Source organism: Dasypus novemcinctus, chromosome 29, assembly GCF_030445035.2.
Source record: "Dasypus novemcinctus isolate mDasNov1 chromosome 29, mDasNov1.1.hap2, whole genome shotgun sequence".
Lineage (NCBI taxonomy): Eukaryota > Metazoa > Chordata > Mammalia > Cingulata > Dasypodidae > Dasypus > Dasypus novemcinctus.
The window spans coordinates 22545197-22570896 of NC_080701.1; the positions used below are offsets into that span (position 1 = coordinate 22545197).

At 35.7% G+C, this 25700-nt stretch overlaps 1 long non-coding RNA gene across 1 annotated transcript; it reads left to right on the forward strand.

Annotated features, from left to right (window-relative positions):
• LOC131276517 (uncharacterized) lies at window positions 1-22762 on the forward strand. The gene is made up of 3 exons (XR_009183985.1): window positions 1-36; window positions 20232-20261; window positions 22724-22762. It is a non-coding gene; the product is annotated as an uncharacterized lncRNA (long non-coding RNA).
• Window positions 22763-25700: the final 2938 nt, after the last annotated feature.

Genomic DNA, 25700 nt, shown 5'->3' on the forward strand with positions numbered 1-25700 from the left:
CAGATCAGAAAGCAGCAGCCAAACATTCACTAGTAGGTAAGTAAATTAGGAGATTTTTTAAAATCTGTATTAAAAATTAAGATGAACATATTGATAATCAACTGTTACTTGCCAAATATTAACAAAGCAGCCACAAATGGTAACGTACTACACTGAAAAACAACCTATTAGTATTTACCAATTAGGAATTAGTATTTATCTAAATAAATCAATCTTTTCCCCTAAGTTTTGTTAATGCGTCCTGGGAGTTAATTGTTAAGAAACAAAGGAATGAATGTCTGGTGAAATGTATGTGGAGCTAACTCCTAAACAGGGTCTTTTTGTATTCATTATCCTAGAATACAGAAAGGGGAACATTACTTCTTTATTTGGAGACTCCACAACTAGAAACTCAATATGTATGCTCATGAACAACTGAGTGAATCCTTACCTAGGTGACTTAGGGAGAATTTGCTGAATAACAAGCATTATAAATGAACAAACATTCCAAATCTTCCATATCCTATTAGTATTATAAAACAGTTTTAACTAAGTATCCTGCCATTCCCTAAAAGGTGGATGTGCTTGGTTTGAGTATTTCGTGGACTGAAGAAAGACCTGTTCTTAAAGCAAACCCATTGCTGTGTCTGTAAACCCACTGTAGATGGAACCTTCTGATTAGAATCAGTTAAGGGAACTTGTGACTAGATTACTTTTTCTTAGATCAGTTCAGGGCATTGAATTAGATTGTAGAACCCAGGATGGGTCTTAATCCTTTTACTGGAGTCCTTTATAAACGGAGAGATAAAAGCCTCAGACACAGAAAAAAAGCTGCAGAGACAGAGAAACCCTGAGGGGCTGAGGTTCCGGAGGCCAGAGGCTGGAATCAGCAGAGCACAGAAGCACAGAAAGAGGCCTCTGAGAGGATGAAAGAGAGAGGCCCAGAGGAACGGGGACAGATGAGCCATATGTCTAATCACCCACAGCTGAACTTGGAGAGAAATCATCTTTAGATGCTACTGCCATGTGCCTTATTGCCCATAGCTGAAATCTGATGAGACAGCATCTCTTGATGATGCCTTGATTTGGACACTTCCACGGCCTCAGGAACTATAAGATTTTAACCTAATCTGTTGCCTAAGAGTTAACCTCCTGAAAATATCCTTGTTGCTCAAAAATGGCCTCTCCCTAAGCTAGACTCAGCATATAAACTTACTACCTTCCCCCTGGTGTGGGACATGATTCCTGGGAATGAGCCTCTCTGGCACTGAGGTATTATTACCAAGTGCCAACTAGTGATGCTTTGGGAAAAGCCCTTGACACAAAGGGGGAATATTAAATACAAATGATTTTTTATGACTAAGAGATTTCTAAGTGGGTTGGGTGATGATTCCAGAAGTTGCACTTGTGCATGTCTTAGGAGACTCTCAGTACTGGCTACCACATAAACAGTGCCTTAAGCAGAGGGGTTCCTGAGGACTCTAGAGATACCTAGACACTATAGAGAAGGTAGACAACCCCAGGAATTCAGCAACTGGTCAGTGGGCCTTATCTTGGAATATATGATATTCCCTAATGTATCCGATTTGGATTCATTTATAATTTCCTATACATGGTTCTTATGCCCCTTTTATCTGAACCTAGAATTAGCGCTTTTCCTATTAAATATATGTCCCAGAGACTTAAATATTCTGGCTATTCTCATGCTGATTGAACCCTGACTCTCAGTAGAGTTGCAACCAACACCTACTCTCCAGTTCATCTGACTTGCCCAGGACAACTACAAAGCCCATCCCAAAAATCAGAGTATCTACAACTGCAAGCAAGACACTGCCACCCATTTTCCCTATGGCATCTAAGCCCCCTCTCAACTGGAAGCAGAGTCGGCATCCCCATCCCCAAATCCTCAAGACTGAGGAATAAACAAACATAAGGGGGAATGTAACTCTACATAGACACAGGCAGCCAAACACACCAAAACAGAAAGGTATGTAGAAAACCCACATATGTGTACACACATACACACACATACACATATCCATATTTCTGTAATGTTGTAACTCTCCCTTTTCTTCCTCTCTCATTACATGACCTCATCATGAAACTTTATATAACATAGTTTGTCTCTCTTAGGATTGGTATTTACCTATACTGAGTAAGGAATGATCACATCATCCATAGGAAGATGTACATTTAAATTGGAATAATATAATTTGGAATGTTAATCCAGTTGTCTAGACTACTGGCTAGTGTGCACTAGGAAAACATTTAAATTTTAATACTGTCACTTGCCACTGTTGTTGTGCTTTACTGCCATAACATCCACTATAGTTTTCTGGCTACTTATCTGTGGAGTAATCTGCATCTGGTAGAAAGTCAGTGGGTGAGGTTGTTGAAGCCAAAGAATGCGGAGAGGTGGGATGAATCACAGTATTGAATATATTAGTATGGACTTAGTATAACTAATTTTTAAATGTCTAATTCAATCAATATTTCTAGTCTCATTCTAAACAATAGAAGGTTGTTTGACAATTTAACTGCATCTCTGATCATGAAGAAAACTCCAATTATGAATTTCCCACATCATTGTCATTTAGCCTTTAACTTCTTAAAGATTTTTACTTACATGATACCCTGCTCCCCTCTAATTAGTCACTGTTACTATTATTGCTATTGTATTTTATTTAAATTAAAACTTAGTAGAGTTCAAGAACATATTTATCAGTTGTCTTGTTCACTATTAAATCTTGAATCCAATATTTTCATTCTGGGGTCCCTTCCTTTTCATTGAAGCACAACCTTTTAGTTGTTTCAGGAAAGATAAAATGCCTGAACATGTCTTTTCACTAATCTTTGAATGATAAGTTTACAGAATTCTGACTGTCACTTTCTAACAGCTCTTTAAAAAATATTCTATTGTAATGTGTAATGTGACAATTACTGTCATTGATTAGACCTCAGCTGTTAGTCTAATTAATTAATTTATTCCCTTCCAATTAATTTGTGTTTTTTTCTAAGTGACTTCTAAGGTTTTCTCCCTGTATGTAATGTTTTATTTTTATTATGGTTTGTTCTGATACTGTTTCTTTTTATTTATCCAACTATGGATTAAGTGTAGTCTTTAAATATCAGAACTCAGGTCTCAAACTCTGGAAAAAATTCTGTCATTATCTTGTTAATTATTGACTCTTCTCCTTTCTTCTCTCCATCTGAAATTACTGCATTTGACTGGGTCTTTTCATTTTACCTTCCATATTTTTAATTGGTCTGTTCATATATTAGTCCTTTTCATCTCTCTATCTGGCATTCTGTTTGATTTATACATCAAATTACCCATTCTCTTTACAGTGGTCCTTTCTTGCCCTATTCCTGCCTATCTGATCTCTGTGGAGTTCCTAATCATTTTTATTTTAAAGTTCTTTTATCTGTTGTTGTTTTTTTCCAGTTTGTTTTTTTACTAGAGAAGGTGTGAGTTTACAGAAGAATCATGAAAAAAATGCAGGAATCTCCATTTAAGATGAAATGTAAATATAAATCAATTTGTAAAGATGAAATGAGATTAGTGGTTATGTAGATCTGAGGAAGGAATGCTAAGAGTGTGGAGTATTCCTTTTCGTAGTAATGAAATTGTTCTAAAATTTTTGAGATTATGAATGTACAACATTGTGATTATACTGAAAGCCATTGATTATACACTTGGGATAGAATAGCCAGAAACAGCAGCTATGTACAGTGGGGGAAGCATAGAGAGATTGAAAGGTGAGGAATTTTCTTGTCTGTTTTTTGTTTATTATTATTATTATTATTGAAATAATGAAAATGCTCTAATAATGATTGAAGTGATGAATGTACAACTGTGTGATTATACGAAATACCACTGATTGTACACTTGGGATGAATTATATGCTTTATTAATGTGTATCAATAAAAATGATTTGTTTTAAAAAAATACAGGAATCCCATCTATCACCCTGCTGTTAACATGTTGCATTGGTGTAGAACATTTGTTACAATCAATGAAAGCACATTTTTATAATTGTACTATTAACTATAATTGTTCATGGTTTAACTTAGTGTTCACTCTTTGTGTAGTGTCGTTCCATGGATTTAAAAAAAATTTTGTTACCATATGTACAATCTGACATTTTCCTCTTTAATCACATTCAGATATATATTTCAGTGCTGCTAATTACCTTCACAGTATTGTACTGCTATCACTACCATCCATTATCAAAGCATTTCCATCATTACAAATAGGAAACCTGTACATTTTAAGCTTTAACAACCCATTCTTTACCCCCAACCCATTGCCTGGTATCCTATATTCTAGAGTCTGAATCTGTGAGTTTGCTTATTCTAATTGTTTCAAATCCATGAGATCACACAATATTTGTCCTTATTTTACTCAATATGAAGTCTTCAAGGTTCATTCATGTTGTTGCGTGTATCAGGACTTCATTTCCTTTTACAGCTGAATAGTAGTCCATTGCATGTGTTTACCACATTTTATTTATCCATATATCAGTTGATGGGCATTTGGGTTGCTTTTACTTTTTGGTAATTATGAATAACATCACTATGAATAATCATGTGCAAATATCTGTTCAAGTCCCTGCTTTCTTTTGGGCATAAACCTAGTAGCAGAATTGTCAGGTTGTATAGTAATTTGATACTTAGGTTTTTGAAGAACTTCCAAACTGACTTCCACAGCAGCTACATCATTTTACATTGCCACCAGCAATAAATGAGTGTTCCTATTTCTCCTCTGCATCCTCTCCTACACTTGTTATTTTCTGTTTATTTAATACCAGCCATTACAATGGCTGAAATGGTATCTCATTGTGATTTTGATTTGTATTTGCCTGATGGCTACTGATATTGAGTATCTTTTCATGTGCTTTTTGGCCATTTGTATATCTTCTTTGGAAAGATCTATTCAAGTCTTTTGCCCATTTTTAATTGGGTTGTCTTTGTGTTGTTAAGATGAAGGATTTCATTATATATTCTATATATTAAAACTTTATTGGATATGCGGTTTCCAAATATTTTCTCCCATTGTATACATTGTTTTTTTACTTTCATGAAAAGTCCTTTGAGAAACTAAAGTTTTTAATTTTGATGGAAGTCCCATTTATTTTTTCTCTTGTTCTTGGGTTTAAATTCTAAGAAACTTGCTTAACCCAAGGTCCTGAAGATGCTTACCTACGTTTCTTCTAGAAGTTTGAGAGTTCTGGCAGTTATATTTAAACCTTTAGTACATTTTGAGTTGATGTTTGTATAAGGGTGTAGGGGTCCTCCTCCTTTTTTTTTTTGCAAATGGAGATGAAGTTTTCCCAGTGCTATTTGTTGAAGAGACTATTCTTCCTATTCTTCCCAAATGAGTGGTCTTTGCCCCCTTGTCAGAAATCAGTTGGCATAAATGTAAGGGTTGATTCCTGAGCTCTCAATGAGATTCTTTAGGTCTGTATGTCTGTCTTTCTGCCAGTACCAGAACGTTTTGATTACTCTGGTTTTGTAATAAGTTTCTGGATCAGGAAGTGTGAGTCTTCCAACTTCATTATTCCTTTTTGAGATGGCTTTAGCTATTCAGGGCTCCTTACACTTCCATATAAATCTAATAATTAGCTTTTCCATTACTGCAAAGAAGATTGTTAGAATTATGATTGGGATTGTGTTGAATGTATAAATGGACATCTTAATGATATTTAATCTTCCAATTAATGAACACAAAATATCCTTCACATCCAAGGTTAGATTCAGTCCAAGATATTTGATTCTTTTAGTTGCTATTTTGAATGGAATTTTTTTTATTTCTTCTTCAAATTGTTCATTTCTTGTGCATAAAAACACTAAAGATTTTGGGGTGTTGATCTTGTACCCTGACATTTGCTGAGTTCATTTATTAGCTCTAGGATGTTTGTTATGGATTTTTCAGGATTTTTCATTGGCAAATAAGAAAATTTTTACTTCTTTTTCAATTTGGATGTCTTTAATTTATTTTTCTTGCCTAATTGCTCTGGCAAAAACTTCTAGTACAATGTTGAATAATAGTGGTGACAGTGGGCATCCTTGTCTTGCTCCTGATCATAGAGGGAAAGTTTTCAGTCTTTCACCATGAAGTAAGATATTAGCTATGGGCTTTTCATATATGTCCTTTATCATGTTGAGGATGTTTGTTTCTATCGTGTCCCCCCCGCCCCACCACCCTGCTGTTTTTGCTGTCTGTGTCCATTTTCCCATTTTCTGTGTGATTTTCTGTGTCTATTTCTCTTTTCTCTTCTCTTCTTATTTTCTCCTGTAGGAATCACTGGGATCTGATCCTGGGGACCTCCAATGTGGAGAGAAGTTCCCTGTCACTTGTGCCACCTCAGTCCTGGTTTCTGTTGCATCTCACCTTCACTTTCCCCTTTGTCTCTTTTTTGTTGCATCATCATCCTGCTCCATGGCTCACCACACAGGCCTGGCTTGCTGTGCGAGTGCTGGCTCATTGCGTAGGCAAGCCTTTACCGGAAAGCTGCAGGGATTGAACCAGGTCCTCCCATATGGTAGACAGAAGCCCAATCACTTGAGCCACATCCACTTCCCCTATAGTGTTTTAAGTGTGTGTGTGTGTGTGTGTGTGTGTTTATCAAGAAGGGACTCTGGATTTTGTCAAATGCCCTTTCTGCATCATTTGAGATAATCATATGGTTTTATTCCTTCATTGTGTTAATGTGGCATATTACATTAAGTGATTTTTTTGAGTTGAACCAAACTTGCATGCCAGGGATAAATTCCATTTGATCATAGTGTATAATTCTTTTTCGTGCTGTTGGCTTCAGTTTGCTAGTATTTTGTTGAGTAATTTTGCATGTTCATGAGAGGTAGTGGTCTGATGTTTTATTTTCTTGTGGTATCTTTATTTGGCTTTGGTTTGGGGGTGGTATAGGTTTCACATAATGAATAAAGGAGTATTCCCTCCTTTTCAATTTTCTGGAAGAGTTTGAGCTAGATTGTTATTGATTCTTCTTGGAATGATTGGTAGAATTCTCCTGTGAAGCCATCTGGTCCTGGTCTTTTCTTTATTGGGAGGTTTTTGATTGCGGATTCAATTTCTTTACTAGTAATTGTTTTGCTGGGATTTTCTGATTCTCCTTGAGTCAGTGTGGGTAGTTTTTATGTTTCTAAGAATTTGTCCATTTAATACAGGTTATCTAATTCATTGACATACAATTGTACATATTATCTTCTTATAATCTTTTATATTTCAGCTCTATTTCTGATTTTTAAAATTTTTATGCTCTCTTCTTTGTCAGTTTAGCTACAGGTTCATCAATTTTATTGATCTTTTTAAAAAATCAGGTTTTGGTTTTGATTCTCTTTTTGTCTTTCTATTCTTTATTATCTCTGCTTTAATCTTTGTTATTTCTTTCCTTTCGCTCACTTTGGCTTTAATTTGTTCTTCCTTTTCTAGTTCTTCCAACTTTGATATTAGGTCTCTGATTTGAAGCCTTTCTTCTTTTTAAATGTAAACATTTAAAGCTATAAAGTTCCCTATCAACCCTGCCTCCCCTGCATCCCATAATTTTTATAGTATTCATTTTATTTTACCTCAATAAATTTCATAATTTTACTTCTGATTTCTACTTTAACCCATTGGTTGTTTAAGAGTATGTTGTTTAATATCCATATATTTGTGAGTTTTTGGTGTCCCTCTGAGTTTGATTTCTAGCTTCATTCCATTGTTGTCAGAGAATATACATTGTATTATTTCAATATGTTTTTATTAAGACTTGTTTGGTGACCTAACATATAGTCTATCCCGGAGAATAATGCTTGTACACTCAAGGAGAATGTGTATTCTGTTTTATTGTTTAAAGTGTTCTATATATGTCTATTAGGTCTAGTTGATTTAAAGTATCAGTCAAATCTTTAATTTCCTTATTGATCTTTTGACTAGATTTCCTATCCATTATTGAAAGTGGTATATTAAAATTTACTCCTATTAATGTAGAAGCTTCCATTTCTCCCTTCAAACCTGTTGTTATTTGCTTCATATATTTTAAGAGTTTGCTGTGAGGTGCATATATAGTTATGATTATTACATCTTCCTATTGAATTTTCCCCTTTATACATATATTATGACCGTCTTTGTCCTTCATAACTGTTTTTCACTTAAAGTCTATTTTTGAAGGTATTAGTATAGCTACCTCAGCTCTCTTTAGGTTACTACTTGCATGGTACATAGTTTTCTATACTTTCACTTTCAACCTACTTGTATCTTTGAATTTAAGGTGAATCTATTGCAGACAGCATATATTTGAGTCATGCTTTTTAAAATTCATTATGCCAATCTGTGCCTTTTAACTGGAGAGTTTAGTCCATTTACATTTAATGTTACTACAGATAGTACCAAACTTTCTTCTGGCATTTTGCTATTTAGCTTTTGTATGTTTTACACCTTTTTTTAAACCCTCAGTTCTTCCGTTAATGCCTATTTTTATGTATTCAATTTTTTGTTTGTACCATATTGAGTGCCTTCTCTTTTCTATCTGGACATATTTTTCATCTGTTATCCTTATGGTTCCATGGAGTTAAAATTTAGCATCCTCCATATATACCAATCACATTTGATTTGATACCAACTTAACTTCAATAGCATGCACATATACTTTTCCTATAATCCTCTTTCCCCTCACCTTCTTTTTACTTATCACATAACTTTGTACATTGTATGTCAAAATCATACATTTAGCATTACTTTTTTAACAAATCAATTTTATTGATACATATCAATAAAGCATAAATCCATCCAAAGTGTATAACCATTGGTATTCAGTATAATCACATAGTTGTGCATTCATCACTTCAATCATTTTAAGAGCATTTTCATTATTCCAACAATAACATAAAAAGCAAAAACCAACTACACAAACAGAAAAATTTATGACTTCTCAATCTTTGTGCTTCCCCTGCTGTACATAGCTACTATTCTGTTTCTATCTCGCTAACTTATTTATATTTGTATTTTGTAAAAACAGTCTTATATATGCAATAACACCCATATTCATATTTAACATGAGGTTTCACTGTGTTATACACTTCCATATTACATTTTTTAGCTTTCCTTCTAGTAATATACATGACTTTAGGCTTTCCTTTTCAACCATTGTCATACTCTTATAATAGTTCTGCTAGTTACAGAGTGATGTACTTTCCTTTTTTAAAAATACTTTTATTTATTTATTTAAAAATACTTTAGATTACATAAATGTTACATAAAAAATATAGAGGGAAGAAAAAAATAAGAAAAAGTATATAGGGATATTCCCATTTACCCCACTCCCTACCCTCCCACACTTGCCTACATCAACAACACCCTTTTTATTAGTCTGGTACATTTGTTACAACTGATGAACACACATTGGAGCATTGCCACTAAACATGGATTTTAGTTTACATTATAGTTTACACTCTGTCCCACACAATTTGTTAAGTTATGAAAAAACATATAATGACCTGTATCCATCATTGCAATGTCATTCAGAACAATTCCAATGTCCCAACAATGCCCCCATATTACAGTTGTTTTTCCTTTTCCCTCCCCTCAGAATCTCCAGCAGGTTCAACAGTGCTGGTCTGTGAAGGAAGTAGGGTGGAGGGATTGAGTTGGACTATCCATGGACACGGGGGAAGGAGTGTTGGTGATGTACTTTCACCATTTCTATTCATCTCCAAAGATTTACAAATAAACTTTTTACCAATTCTGTATAGATTAACCCTCAGATTTCCATTCTTTACCCTCATTCAATTTTCTGATCACCTATTTTGTAATTATTAACTCCATAAGTTTTCACAATATATTTACTTCATAATAGTACATTCATACAGTATTTATTCTCTTGTGTCTGGCTTGCTTCACTCAACATAAAGTCCTCCAGTTTCATCCATGTTGTGATATCCTTAATGACTTCATTTCTTCTTACACCTGCGTGGTATTCCATCATGTGTATACACCACAATTTGTTTATTCCTTTATCAGTTGGTGGACACCTAGGTTGTTTCCAACTTTTTGCAATCATGAATAATGCCCCTAAGAACATCAGTGTGCAGGTGTCTGTTCATGGCACTGTTCTCAGTTCTTCTGGATATATATCCAGTAGTGGTATTGCCAGGCCACATGGCAAGTCCATATTCAACTCCCTTAGGTACTTCAAAACAGTCCTTCACAGTGGCTGTAACATTCTACATTCCCACCACAAGTAAATAAGCATTCCTATCTCAGTTCTCTTCAACGCTTACAGTTTTCCAACTTTTTAATAGTGGCCTGTCTAATAGATGTGAAATTATATTGCATTTATTTTTGAATGCATTTTCCAAACTGCTAGTGACTGAACATTTTTTTTCATATGCGTTTTTGCCATTTGTATTTCTGCTTTGTAAATTGTCTTTTCAAGTCTTTTGCCCATTTTTTAATTGGATATTTTGTCTTTTTATTGTTGAGTTGTATGATCTCCTTATATATCATAGATATTAAACCCTTATCAGATATGTGATTGCCAAATATTTTCTCACATTGAGTCAGCTGCACTTTCACCCTTTTGACGAAGTCCTTTGAAGTACAAAAGTGTTGAATTTTTAGGAGTCCCATTTATCTATTTTTTTCTTTTGTTGCTTGTGCTTTGGGTTTAAGGTTTAAGAGACTACTACCTACTACAAGATCTTGAAGCTGTTTCCCTACCTTTTTTTTCTAGGTGTTTTATGGTTGTTGCTTTAATATTTAGGTCCTTGATCCATTTTGAGTTAATTTTTGTATAAGGTGTCAGATAGGGATCCTCTTTCTTTCTTTTTGATATGGCTATCCAGTTCTCTTAGCACCATTTGTTGAATAGACTGTTATGGCCCAACCAAAGGCTTGATATCCTTGCCAAAAATCACTTTGACTGTAGAGGTAAGGGTCTATTTCTGAGTTCTCCAATTGGTTCCATTGGTAAATCTGTCTGTCTTTATACCATTACCATGCTGTTTTTTTTACTACTGTAGGTAAGTAATATGATTTGAAGGCAGGAAGTGAGAGTCCTCTAATTTCATTCTTCCTTTTTAGGACATATTTCACTATCAAAATAAATTTGATAATTGGCTTTTTCATTTCTGCCAAAAAGCTGTTGGGATTTTTATTGGGATTGCATTGAATCTATAAATCAGTTTGGGTAGAATTGACATCTTAAGATATTTAGTCTTCCAATCCATGAACATGGAAAGTCCTTCCATTTATGTATGTCATCTTCAATTTCTTTAGGTAATTTTTTTTTAAAGGTTTGTCAATTTTTTTCAAAGAACCAACTCCCCCTTCCTCCCCTGCCATGGCTCCCTCCTCTGTTTGCTTGCTGTTTTTGCTCATTGTTTGTGCTCATTTTCTGCCTGTTGTTTTTGCTTATTGTCTGCTCATTGTTTTTTCTCGTTTCTGCTGTTTATTTTTTCTTCTTTAAGAGGCACTGGGAGCTGAACCTGGGTCGTCCCATGTGGGAGGCAGGCATTCAACTTCTTGAGCCACAAGTGTTCCCTGCTTGTTTGTTTTTGCTTATTGTCTACTTGTTGCTTGCTCATTGTTTTTTCTTGTTGTCTGCTTGTAGTTTTTTCTCATTGTCTCTCGTTATTTGTTTGTCTTCTTTAGGAGGCACTGGGAACTGAACCTTGGATCTCCCATGTAGGAGGTGGGTGCTCAACTGCTTGAGCCATATCCACTCCCTCTTTAGGCATTGTTTTGTAGATTTCTGAATAGAGGTCCTTGATGTCCTTGGTTAAGTTTATTCATAAATACTTGATTCTTTTAGTTTCTATTATAAATGGAATTTTTTCCTGATTTCCTCCTCAGATTGCATGTTAGTGATGTATAGGAACGCTATTGATTTTTGCATATTAATCTTGTATCCTACTACTTTGCCGAACTTGTCTGTTAGACCTAGGGCAGGGATTCTTAACCATTTTTGTTCCACAGACCCCTTTGCCTGTCGGGTGAAAACTACAGACCCCTTAGTAAGTCCACATTAATGTGTATTATTTAATATGTCAAACCTGCATCAAAACGTCTCCACAAGAATAATTTTTTTTAATTTTTTATTTTCAATTCAAGCTCATGGTCCCCTTGCTAAGAACCCCTGTTCTAGGGCATTATTATGGATTTTTCAGGATTTTCTAGATATAGAATCATATCATCAGCAAATAATGAAAGTCTTACTTTTTTCTTTCCTCTTTAGGAATTTGTCTAGCCTGTTTGGTCTAGCTAGAATGTCTAGCACAATATTGAATAGCAGTGGTGACAGTGGGCATCCTTGTCTTATTCCTGATCTCAGTAGGAAAGCTTTCAGTCTTTCATCGTTGAGTTCAATGCTGTGTTTTTTTTTCGTTTTTGCACTTTACCATATTGAGAATTCTTCCTTCTATTATTACCTTTTTGTGTGTTTTATCCAGAAAGGGTGATGTATTTTGTCAAATGCCTTTTCTGTATCAATCAAGGGGATCATTTGACTTTTTTTCCTTCAGTTTATTGATGTGGCTTATGACACTAATTGATTTTCTTCTGTTGAATCCCCCTTACATACCTGGGATAAAACCCACTTGAATGTCATGTATAATTCTTTTAATGTGCTTTCAGATTTGATTTGCAAGTATTTTGTTGATGATTTTTCCGTCTATATTCATTAGGGATATTGGTCTGTAATTTTCTTTTTTTGTAGTATCTTCACCTGGTTTTGGTAGTAAGGTAATGTTGGCTTCTTAGAATAAGTTTGGTAGCATTCTTCCCTCTTCAACTTTTTGGAAGTGCTTTAGCAAGACTAGTATTAGATCGTCTTTGAATGGTTTGTAGAACTCACCTGTGAAGTCATCTGGTACCGGGCTTTTGATCTTTGGGAGTTTTTTGATGAGTGTTCAATCTCTTCACTTGTGATTGGTTTGTTGAGGTCTTCTCTTTCTTCTAGGGTCAGAGTATGTGGTTCATATGTTTTTAGGAATTTGTCCATCTTGTCTACATTGTCTAGTTTTTTTGGCATGCAGTTGTTCATAGTATCCTCTTATGATCTCTTTTATTTCTGCAGTGTCAGTGGTAATGTCCACTCTCTCATTTCTGATTTTATTTATTTGCATCTTCTCTCTTTTTCTCTTTGTCAGTCTAGCTAAGGGTTTGTCAATTTTGTTGATTTACTCAAAGAACCAACTTTTGGCTTTGTTGATTCTCTTTATTATTTTATTCTTGATTTCATTTCTTTCTGCTCTGATCTTTACTATTTCTTTCCTTTAGCTTGGTTTAGGATTAGTTTGTTATTCTTTTTCTAGTTCCCCAGGTGTGCAGTTAGATCTTCAATTTTAGCTCCTTTTTTAACAAATAAATTTTATTATATATATTATTAAAGCATACAATTCATCCGAAGTGTACAATAGTGGTATTTGGTATAATCACATAGTTGTGCATTCATCACTTTAGTCATTATTAGAGCATTTTCATTATTTCAATAATAATCAACAACCAAAAAAACAGATGAGCCACTATATAAACAAGAAAATTCTTTACCTCTCAATCTCTCTATGCTTCCCCTGCTGTACATAGCTGCTACTTCTGGCTATTCTTGCACAATTATTTATTTATTTAGAAATTTTATTGAGAATTATTCACATACTATACAATCCATCCAAAGTATAAAATCAGTAGCTTTTAGTGTAATCACAATTTTGTGCATTCATCACCACAAAAATTTTAGAACAAAAAGAAAAACTCCACATACCTTAGCAGTCCTTCCTTAGGCCTATATAATCCCTACTCTAATTTCATCTTTATAATTTGATTTATATAATTGTGTCTGGTTTCTTTCACTTAGCATAATGCTTTTTTTTGGTCTGATATTAACATCTTGTACTATTAACATACATTTATTCAGTTTCAAAGAAAAATGGTCTTATATATGCAATTTTGTCTATATTCATATTTCACATGCAGTTGTACTATGTTTTACAGTCCCATGTTACATTTTTAGCTTTCCTTTTAGTAATATATATGACCTTAGACTTTCCTTTTATACCAATATCATATCCACATAATAGTACTGCTAGTTAAAAACATTATGTTGGGCTTCACCATTTTTGTTTATGTCCAAAGATTAACACATCCTTTTTACCAATTCTGCACAGGTTAATCCTCAGCTTTCCATTGTATTTTCTAGATGACCCTACTTTCTAGAATTTCCTCATTCTATTTTCTGTTGACTCATATTCTCATTATTAACTCCATGAGATTACACCTTATATTTAGTTCAGAGTAGTACATTCATACAGTATTTGTTCTTTTGTGTCTGGCTTGACTCACTCAAAATAATGTCCTCCAGGTCATCCATGTTGTTATATGCTTTACAACTTCATTTCTTCTTATAGCTGCATAATATTCCATCAAGTATATATACCACATCAATCAGTGGAGTAGAACTGAGAGTTCATGCTTTGAGTGGAAGGTGCAAGAAGCCGCCACCTACCACAAGGTCTTGAAGAGGTCTCACTACATTTTCTTCTAGTAGTTTTATGGTCCTGGTTTTTATATTTAGGTGTTTGATACATTTTGAGTGATTCTTGTATAGGGAGTGAGACAGGGGTCTTTCCTTCTCTTGGTTATGGATACACAGTTCTCCCAGCACCATTTGTTGAAGAGCCTGTTTTGTCCTGGTAACATAGTTTTGGTAGGTTTGTCCAAAACCACTTGGCCTTAGAGGTGAGTGTTCATTTCTGGACTCTCAATTCTTTCCGCTGATTGATGTGTCTATCTTTATGCCAACATGATGCTGTTTTGACCACAGTTGCTTTGTAATATGTTTCAAGGTCAGGCAGTAAAATTTCTCCCACATTGTTCTTTTTTAGAATGCTTTTGGCTATTTGGGTGCACTTTCCCTTCCAAATGAGTTCGATAATTGCCTCTTCTATTTCTGTAAAGTAGGCTGTTGAATTTTCATTGGTATTGCACTGAATATATAAGTCAGTTTGGGTAGGACTGACATCATCATGATATTTAGTCCTCCAATCCATGAACATGGAATGTCTTTACATTTGTTTAGGTCTTCATTCATTTCTTATATAATACCATTGTTTTGTAGTTTTCTGCATATAGGTCCTGCACTTTTTTGGTTAAGCTGATTTCTAGGTATTTGAGTCTTCCTGTTGCAATTGTAATGGATTTTTAAAAACTGATTTCCTCCTCAGATTGTTCAATACTACTGTACAGAAACATATTGATTTTTGTATGCTGATCTTGTATCCTGCCATATTGTTGTACTTTTATTAGCTCAAGTAGCCTTGTCATAGGCATTTCTGAGTTTTCTAAATATAGGATCATGTCATCCACAAAGAGTTTCACTTCCTGTTTTCCTATTTGGATGCCTTTTATTTTATTTTTTTCTTATCTAATTGCTCTAGCTAGAACTTCTAGCATAATGTTGAATAACAAAGGTGACAGTGGGCATCCCTATCTTGTTCCCAATATTAGAGGGAAGGTTTTCAACCTTTCCCCATTGAGTATGACATTGGCTGTGGGTTTTTCATATATGCCTTTTATCACATTGAAGAATTTTCCTTCTATAACTATCTTTTGAAGAGTTTTTTTTTTTTTTTAATCAAGAAAGAATGCTGGATTTTGTTGAATGCTTTTTCTGGATCGATCAAGATGATCATAGGGTTTTTGCCTTCAATCTGTTAATGTGTTGTATACGTAAATTGATTTTCTTATTATGAACCACACTTTCATATCAAGAATAAATTTCACTTGGTCTCGGTGTGTAAGATGAGAAGTTAGCACTTAATCCTATCAAGGTTCCCTTGTATGTGATGATTTTCTTTTCTCTTGCTGCTTTCAGAATCCTCTTTGTCTCTGATGTTTGTCAGTCTGAAAATTAGATGTCTTGTTGGTAGGCCTCTTCAGATTTATTCTGTTTGGGGTGTGATGTCCTTCTTGGATAATGATATTTATGTCTTTGATAAGGGTTGGGATGTTTTCAGTCAATATTTTCTCAAATATTCTTTCTTCCCCTTTCCCATTCTCTTCTCCTTTTGGGCACCATAATGCATAGGTTTGTGCATTTCACATTGTCATTCAATTCCCTGGGACTTTGTTCAATTTCCAGACCAGCCAGCAGATTGTGCTCATGGGCACACATTTCCATGGAGGTGTTTCTTTCAATCTCTGCTTTCCTGTGTTTTGGTCTTACCAGAGCTGAGTTTCAAAGTGGGCTCTGTTGGCTGAAGTAATTGAAATTTCCCCTCCTTTCCCTCTTATAACAGGTGACAGGGAGTAAGACATCTGTTCCCTTCTCAGCTGGCTTCAGTGAGCCAGAGGTCTTACCCTAGCTTAATATCTTGTGGGTGGGGTTTGTGAGCCCTGCCTGGCTGCAATGTTGTTTTCACTTCTTTGTCTTTCTTTCCCTTGCCCTCCTGAGAGTTGTGTAGTACTGCCTTGGTCTGCTGACCCACAAAGCAGGTCCCTTGGGCAGCTTTTGGCCCTTTCACCATTGTTTTTATGAGAGAGTTGAGCCCTGCCTGCTTACTCCAAGATCATCTTCCTTGAACTCTAGCATTTCTTTTTATTCATTTGCATTTTTGTACCTGTAGGAAGTAAGAAGTAGAGACATGTATCAAACAGTACAATACAATAATACTGGCATTTACAATTACCCAAGTGATTACCTTTACTGCAGGTCTTTATATATTTATGATGCTTTGAGCCACTGTATAGTGTGCTTTCCTTTCAGGCTGTAGAAAAAACTTTAGCATTGCTTGTAGGGCAAGTCTAGGAGTGGTGAACTCTCTCACCTTTTGTTTCTGGGGAATTCTTTATCTTTCCCCCATTTTTGAAATAAAGTCTTGCTGGATATAAAATTCTTGGTGGAGAGTTGTTTTCTTCTAGCACTTTAAGTATTTCAACCCACTGTCTTCTTGTCTCCATGATTTCTGAGGAGAAATTGGCCCTCAGTCTAATTGGGACTCTTTGTATTTAACGCATTGCTTTTCTCTTTCAGCTTTCAGAACTCTCTTTGTCCTTTGCATTTGATAATGTGATTAATATATGATGGGTTGTATTTTTTTCATGTTTATCATATTTGATGTTCCCTGGGATTCTTGGATATGCATATTAATATCTTTTACTAAGTTCAAGACGTTCTCTGTTATTTCTTTGAATATTTATTCTTCCTCTTTTGGTACACTTCATGGTGTCCCAGAGGTATCTTAGCCTATTTTCACTTTAATTCTTTTTTCCATTTTTGAAAAAATATTTGAAATGTTAGAATTCTTTTTTCTTTCTGCTTCTCAGCCTGACTCATTTCAAGCATCTTGTCTTCATGTTCCCTGATTCTTTCTTCTGCAATCTTCAATCTACTTTTGAAGCCCTCCTAGAAATTTTTCATTTCAGTTATCATCTTCAACACTAGTAATCCTGTTTGGGTCCATTAAAAATGTTCTGTCTCTTTATTAAGATGATCATATTGCTCATTCATTGTTTTCATGCTATCCTTTAATTTTTTCTTTGGGTTTTCCTTCTTTTCTTTGAGTATTTTTAAGATTTTCTTTTTAAAGATTTATTTATTTATTTATTTATCTCCCCTTCCCCCCCACCCCAGTTATCTGTTCTCTGTGCCTCTTTGCTGCGTCTCCTTTGTCCGCTTCTGTTGTTGTCAGTTGCACGGGAATCTGTGTTTCTTTTTGGTTGCATCATCTTATTGTGTCAGCTCTCCATGTGCGCAACATCATTCCTGGGCAGGCTGCACTTTCTTTCGTGCTGGGTGGCTCTCCTTATGGGGCGCACTCCTTGCGCATGGGGCTCCCTTACACGGGGGACACCCCTGTGTGGCACAGCACTCCTTGCGCACATCAGCACTGCGTGTGGGCCAGCTCCACACGGGTCAAGGAGGCCCGGGGTTTGAACCACAGAGCTCCCATGTGGTAGACGGACGCCCTAACCACTGGGCCAAGTCTGCCACCTAAGATTATTTTTAAAGGCTTTGTTCAGTATATCCACATTCTGGTCTTCATTGGTGTTTTCTGGGTTTTATCCTCTTCCTTTGGATGGGTATTTCCTGTTTATTTGTTAAACTTTTGCTCTTTTGTTGCACACACTCTACATTTTAAGATTTTACAATGTTATTTCTGGGATTTGTTTCTGGATTTTGTTACCAGCTGGTGATAGACAGAGATTTTCTTTAGCTTCAGCCCTTCTATCGGGAAGTTCTAATGGAATGCAGGATGCAGTGTTTTCCCTGTGTTTCTGGGCCTGTATCTTGTCCCAGGCATTTGCTTGTTAGTTGTTTTTGGAGTTCCTCTCCTTACAGGAATTTAGTTGTCCCTTCTTTTTCTCAGTAGAGAGATCACCCTCTCTCAGCGGTTTGAAGTTACAAGCCTTTGTTTCAAATTGCTTGCCTCTACAGTCTCTTACACTCCTGTCATTGTCTCAAGCAGCTTTTGCCTGGAGAGAAGATCTGAAAGGAGGGGCACAGAGGAGAAGATTTTTCCAAGTCAGTCTTTCCCAGCCAAAACAGGGCTAGGGACCCATAAAGGGGCACACACTGGTGTCCTTCCTCAGTGTCCTGAGGAAGAGATGAGGAAGGGCACCAAGAGATTCTTACACGGCTTCCTAAAGCTGATCTTTTTTGTTCTGCCCAGCAAATACAGCCCTTCACCTGACTATCTCCTTTAGTCCTTAGGTAGCATAACATCTTTAAATCTTGTCCATCGCTTCATTTGTCTGGGGCAGGTTGAAACAATGTCCACTCTCAGAGCTGGACCTCCAGCAATCCAAAGTCACTGATCAGATGGGGAAGAGGTATTTTATGTCCCTTACTGTCACCAGCCAGCTAGTCAGGTGTGGGCCCCTATGATGACCTGCCACAAGAGTTAGAGATGGGCATCAGTAGCAACAACGTGAAGAGAGTCATTCACTGTTCTTTACTATACTTTATCAACCTCTTCCTCCTGCTCCTCCCTGGATGCTATAAGGTGTTCTGGCTTCAGAAGTTTCATGATCGTTGTTTCAGATAGTTCCTACCTGTTTATTAATTGTTCTGGTGAAAGGACCAAGTGTTGAGCTCCCTCCTCTGCCATCTTCCTACAATTCCTTTATCTCTTGATCTTGATATGTCCAATTTTTTGTTTTGCTGAGATTGTAGACATTTAACACAGAGTATTTTTGTAATTTTAGATTTGTAAACTCATCCTCGGAGACAATGATTTTTCCCATAAGAATTCTGCATGCCCTGAGTTATAGACACATACATTGGGAGAAATGGGTATTTCAGGTTTGCCTCTCCTGGTGCATGAATTTTTCAATATTTTCCATGCTTGCTGGTGCAAATTTGTGGGAAGTGGAATTGAGGGTCCTGCCCCTATCTGTGGTGGAGGCCTGGGGTTCCCACATCTCTAGGTGATCCTTTTTCATTCACATGGTTGATACAATTTGCCTGCTACATTCTCATTCCCATGGTCATAGCTTTTATTATCCCCATTCAAGACTACCAGGTTTAATTGCAACTTTATTCCAGATTTCTAACACCTTAAAGTTCTGCACAGGGTGAGGGGAGTGGGGAGTATATGGGAGCCTCCTATTTTTTTAATGTAACATTAAAAAAAAATAAAGACAGAAATAAAAATAAAAAAATAAAGGACGTCAAGAAATTACATGTAAACATATATTTAAATACATGCATATGCATATATATAAATAAAATTTGGACTCAGTTCAACATTTAAAAAAAGTAAAATTAACTCCTTCTTAGCTAGGGTTATTAAAACCACATCCATTAGGATATAAGTAATTCAGAGATCCCAACAGTTGTTCAGCCTTTCTGTATGTATGGAATAGAAAGAGAAATTTTCTTGTCCATTCAATCTGACAGATTACCCAAAAATAAATGTGAGTTTTAACTTGAAAAAAATGTGGAAATTTATATATCAATTAATATAAAGTTAACTTAGAGCTCAAAGGCCAGATTTAGGTGCTCAGAGTCAAGTTTATATTTTGTGCTGGGAAGTGATAAGGGAAAACCACATCTCTGCTATTCTGATATGCTTTCCACTGGAGAGGGTTTGAAATTTGCACTTTGTTGCTCTTGGGTTTGTGTAAATAAGAATGCTACTTATTTGTATGCCCTGAGCGTTTAAACAGTTAATTTTGGTATAAAATCACCTTTCATTCTTAAAGTAGACAAGTTTCTTAGTATTAAGTTTTAGACATTATTTTTATTTTTATTTAGATCCAGGTCAGAAGGCAGTACTCAAACTGGGTAAGAAAATCATTAGTAGATGACTTTTATAAATCATATAAAAATCATTAGGAGATGATTTTTATAAATAAGTATATGTTGAAAACTGAAAATGAACAAGTTGATAATTCACAAATAATTCCTCACTGCTGTTTGAGAAGCCGCAGTTGATAAGGCAATACACCAAAGAATAGCATATTACTATATCCCACTCTAGGACAAATAGGTATTACTTATGTCAACTGAACTGTATCAGTTAATTAAATTTTTATTGATTGTCTTCTCTTGTGACATAGGGAAAAAACTATTTAAAACTAATAAGAGACAAGACATGTATATAATTAGATTGTGAAACTAATAAGCAGAACATTTTGCATCTTTTATGCTGAGATATTCAAAGGGAAATATTGCTTTTTTGTTTAGATCACAGTTAAACACACAAACTCAATACATATGTTCATGAACATGTGCGTGAAAGATGATTCCACATAGGAGTTTATCTAAGAGACAGAATCATGAGTATATCAATAAAGCACTAAAATTCTACATTTTCCTCAGCCTTCCAACATCCCACAATAGTATTACCGAGGATTCTCTGAACTGTTTTTTTTAAGAGTTTTAGTTTTCTCTACTCCACATTTGTGGCTTTGTGATCCTTCTGAAATTACCAGATATTTATTGGTCTGTTCACTTTCCTTTCTCCCTTGTAGATTTTCTATTTTCTTCTATTGTCTGGTATTTTTTTCTTAAATTTCCTCTTTCAGTTACGTTTAAACTGTTGCTATTCCAGAACATTCCCTTATATGTACAGGTTAAGCTTTTCTAGTGTTCACACCGTAGTGTTTTATAGTTTCTGTCTTCCCTGATGAAGCTACCCCCTCCATTAGGAAAGCTACTCCATTTCTGTAGCCTATATTCCCTCCGTTTTTCTTGGAAGTCTTTTAACATAGTCAACCTGTTATAGGTATTACGGTTGCCAAATTAAAGATAGAAAAAGTTCGTTTTATTATCTGCACCCTCCATTACTGTTACCAAGATACTTATGGTATAGTGCTCCCAAACACTGCAATTCTTGCAACTTTTGCTCACCTCAAAGGATTATTCTCCCTGTATAATGATATTGCTTGAGGTTAATGGCCATATTTATTTGCTCACCAATTTATAGTGAGGACCCAGCAGTTTTTGGCTTATGGCAAATGCTCAATAAGTACTTTTTAAAATGAATGATCATTCCTGAACTTCACATACACACACAAACACAAATATAAACAATGTGATAACTACTCCAATTGTCCCCTCACATTATCTCTCATCAGAGATCACATATCTCTCAGCACATAATCAAACTGTTTTAGAAATGGTATTCAACCGGATTGAGGGATAGACAAGGGCATCACCCATATGACAATATAAATTGCATGTCAGAGTATAATGTGGAATATCAGCCCATTAGTCTAGCTCTGTGACTAGCATGCACCAGAAAAGCAGTCTTGGATTATTCTTTCATTTAAATTTAATGAACTAGTCAGATATAGTTGCTGTGCTTTACTTTTTTGGCACACATTGAATTTTCTTTGATTTCTGTTTTTTTATTACTTTAATTTTAATTTTCTGGTGGAAGCCAATGAGGAATATTGGTAGAGCCAAAACTTTTTGAGTAAACAACCAAAGCAAGAGTGAAAACAAGGCAGAAATCTAATGGGTTGTACATGGTAGTAGACTCATGAGTCTAGACAAGCCAATCCCTTTATTGGTTTGGGAGAGTAGCACTAACTAAATATTTACAGAGGGGCTTTCATGGTCAAAGTATCAAAATATTAGGGAAATTATGCTACAAGTGTGTGGGTTTTTTTTCTTTTTTTGGTTGTTGTTGTTTGTTTGCTTGTTTTTTAGGTACTGGGGGCCAGGGATTGAAGCTGGGACCTTGTATGTGTGAAACTATCTCTCAACCACTTAGCCATAGTGGCTCCCCTAAGTTGGTTTTTCGTTGGTTTTGCTTGTTTTGTTTTTTTTTCTGTTTTTAAAGGAGGTACCTGGAACTGAACTCAGGACCTCCCGTGTGGGAGCCACATCTGCTCCCTGCTATAAGGTTTGAAGATATAAAATGGCAGAGGAAGGGAAAGGATGGGAGTGGTAAAATTATATAATTCTTCCTCCTGAATTCTTGCACTAATCTTACTATCTATGTTTTCTTCTCTGTCAAAAATTCTCTGTCAGTTAACCTTGCTTAATTTGTCTTCAATGCATTCTTTTTCTGCCTCATTCTTTGATTGGGGTATTAGAAGTTTAAGGAATCTGTGGTTATAGAATGGGAAAGAGACCCCAAATTTGATTTTTATTTTTGTAATAATAGAAATTTGGCAAAGATCCTTTATTTTTTGCCACAACTTTTAAGTGAAAGGAAGAAATTGTCATAAAAATAAATGTAATTTTGACAAATTGTATTATATTAACCTAAAAGTATTAATTTTTTTTCTATTTAGATCCAGGTCACAGGGAAGTAACCAAACATATACCAGTAGGTAAGTAAATCAGATATTTCTTAAAATAATTATAGATGTGAAATTAAAATGAAGAAATTCATAATCTGTTGGAGATTTGGACCTGAAGGGCATTGGGAATGCTTTGCATTAGTATACTACTTGATACTAAACCTATAATCTGCAATGAATTCCTAAATATTGATTGGGCAGAAAAATTGGTAAAGTACTGCACCTATTAATAATCTTTAATAAACTTCAATAATATTTTATTAATGCATATTTAAATCATTTCATCTGTTTGTCCTTTGGTTTAGTAAATGTTTATTGGGAATTTGACCTTGCAGTTAGAATGGAATTAAAGAGTTAAATCTAATATTTGGTAAGATAAGTAAATTAGTTTACAGAACAATAATTAAGAATCAAGACTACTTTAGCCTTTAGGTTAGCATTGCCAAAACAAACATTTACAACATGAAAAAACAAAAATGATTCACTCCAAGATATGGAAATATGCATTTCAATTTCTAAAATGTGTAAAGATACTACCTTATTTGTTAAATTCATAAACATTTCGTTGTATGTGGGAAAAAAAGTTACATTTCCTTATTTTGCAAGTACTTGTGAATAAACCTTATAGTTCCCCTCAAATCATAGAAAATCATATATTCATTGTAATTCATGGCTAAATAATTTCACAAGCAAAATTGTAAAAACTCTTTCAAAAAATTTTTTTTTTCTGCCACATGAATTCTTTGCTTGTCAGTACCCCGACTGTGTGGTTTGCAGTGGGAGGGAATTTGTTTGCTATCAGTACCTTGAGCAAGTGTGTCTTTTGTTTTCTTCCATAGTAACTAGTAATTCCTTCAGAAGGCAATGGATGTTACCAAGAGTCTCACTGAAAAATGAAAATTCTGCTTTCCTCCCCTGGTCACAGCTGAAGAAAACAATAAATCAACCGAGTGTGGACCAATCTGCATGCCACTGTTTATTTTTCTCTTCCCTTTACTCGTCTCTAGTCTCTAGAATTCAGCCCCCTGGGCAGCAGTTCTGCCTCTTCAGGTCCTGTACTCAAAACAGTAGCCCCCCATTCAAGAGTCTCAACCCCAGCACTGCACCCTGAGCTCTCCCCCACATTTCAGCAGCTCTCCTGCCACCCTGTCCTGGCTAAAGTTCTGGGGCCCCAGCAGCCCACAGATCTGAAATTTAGGCTCTGCCTCAAGGGCCCTAACTTGGAATGGGCTCTGTTGGTGGACCGCGTTCCTCCTCCCACTCCTTCTCACCAGACTTGGTGGGCCACATGCAGGCCCCAGTAGTAGCAGATATTTGTTCCTCCCACACCTGCCAGTGCTCCCATGGGCATCAGAGGGAGGCCAAGTTCACTTAGGAGGCTGTACTTTCTGGTTTAGGCCTCTCACTCTCCCCACCCTCCTTCCCCTTGCCCTTGGACCAGGTGGCTCACAGTCCAGAAGGCAGAGAGACAGAAGGACCTAAGCACTTAGGGCACATGATAACTCTCTCTCTGATTTTTGGTGTCAGGTTATACTGTCTTCATAAAATAAGTTAGAAAGATTTCCTCTCCTCTTCATCTTTCTGAAAGAGTTTGTGGAAGATTAGTGTTAGTACTTTAATTAAATGTTTGGAAAAATTCACCAGGGAAGCTATCGGTGCCTGGTGTTTTCTTTATGGGAAGATTTTCTCTTACAGATTGAATTTCCTTAACATAGAGAGAACTTACTCAGAGTTTTCCGTTTTTTTAAGATGTATTTTTGGAGTAAGTCAACCCATTTCTGGTATATTGTTTCCATCATTCTATCATTTAATGGTCAATCTTTTGACATAAAGTTGTTCATAATGTCCTATTTATTATCGGTAGGATTTACAGTTATGTCCTCACTTTCATTCCTGATAATGGGAATACTTTGTTCCCTCTCTCTTTCTTGATCTGTCTTGCTAAGAGTTTATTCATTTAATCTATTGATCTCTTCAGAACCACCTCTTGACTTTGTTATTTTTCCTCTATTGCATGTCTCTTTTCAATTTCATTGGTTTCTACCTTTTATTATTATTATTATTATTTTTACCCATTTAATCCTCATTACAGTCCCATGAAGTATTATTATCCCTATTTACAGATGAGGAAACAGGCTCAGAACTGTTAAATGACTCGCTCAAGTTCACTCACACCTGGTAAGTGCCAGAGCCATGATTCTAAACTGGATAATCTAGCCTCAGAGTACAGGGCCCATACTCTTAATCGCTATGCTATACAACTTTTCATAGTCTTCATATTTAAAGAGCTCCTGCAATTCCATAGGAAAAGATAAATACCCTATAGGGAAATAGGTAAAGAGGAAGAATAGGCTACTCCTAAACGCAGAGATACTAAGTTCCAACATCATGTGAAAAGATGCTCAACCTTAACACTTAGCAAAGCAAATGTGCAAATAAGGCAAAAAGATGCCTACAAGTCCTTTCAGTATCATACTTGAGCTTTGCGTAACAGGCCTGTCCAAGTTTATCCAATTCTCTAGGAGAATGTACCTTTATTTGACTTAGTATTTATTATTGATTAAAACCCTGTTACAGTCTCTGTAAAGTTACATGTTGATCATAAGAAAATCATTAAGTTGCAAATCATTTGTGTACATAAATCACTTAGAGATGTAAACGATCCCTGTTCTGTTGGCAAGATACTTCAAAGGCACAATTCTACAGTCAGCTTTATGTATAACATTTATTTTATTAGTTTACAATTTATTTCCTAATTGGCTATATTAATCTCTGGTCTTCAAATGCTCTTAGAACCAGATTTACCATCCTTCTGTTCTTCTCATTAGTAAGTTTGATAAGGGAAGGATCACCAATTCCTGTGCCAGAATGCCCTCTTTCCCGGGGAGCCTGGGGACAATGACGGGATGGTGGGTGCCCAGAGGGTCATTTGTAGGAGCCAGGCCTCCTCTTTTCAGGCCTCCCTTCT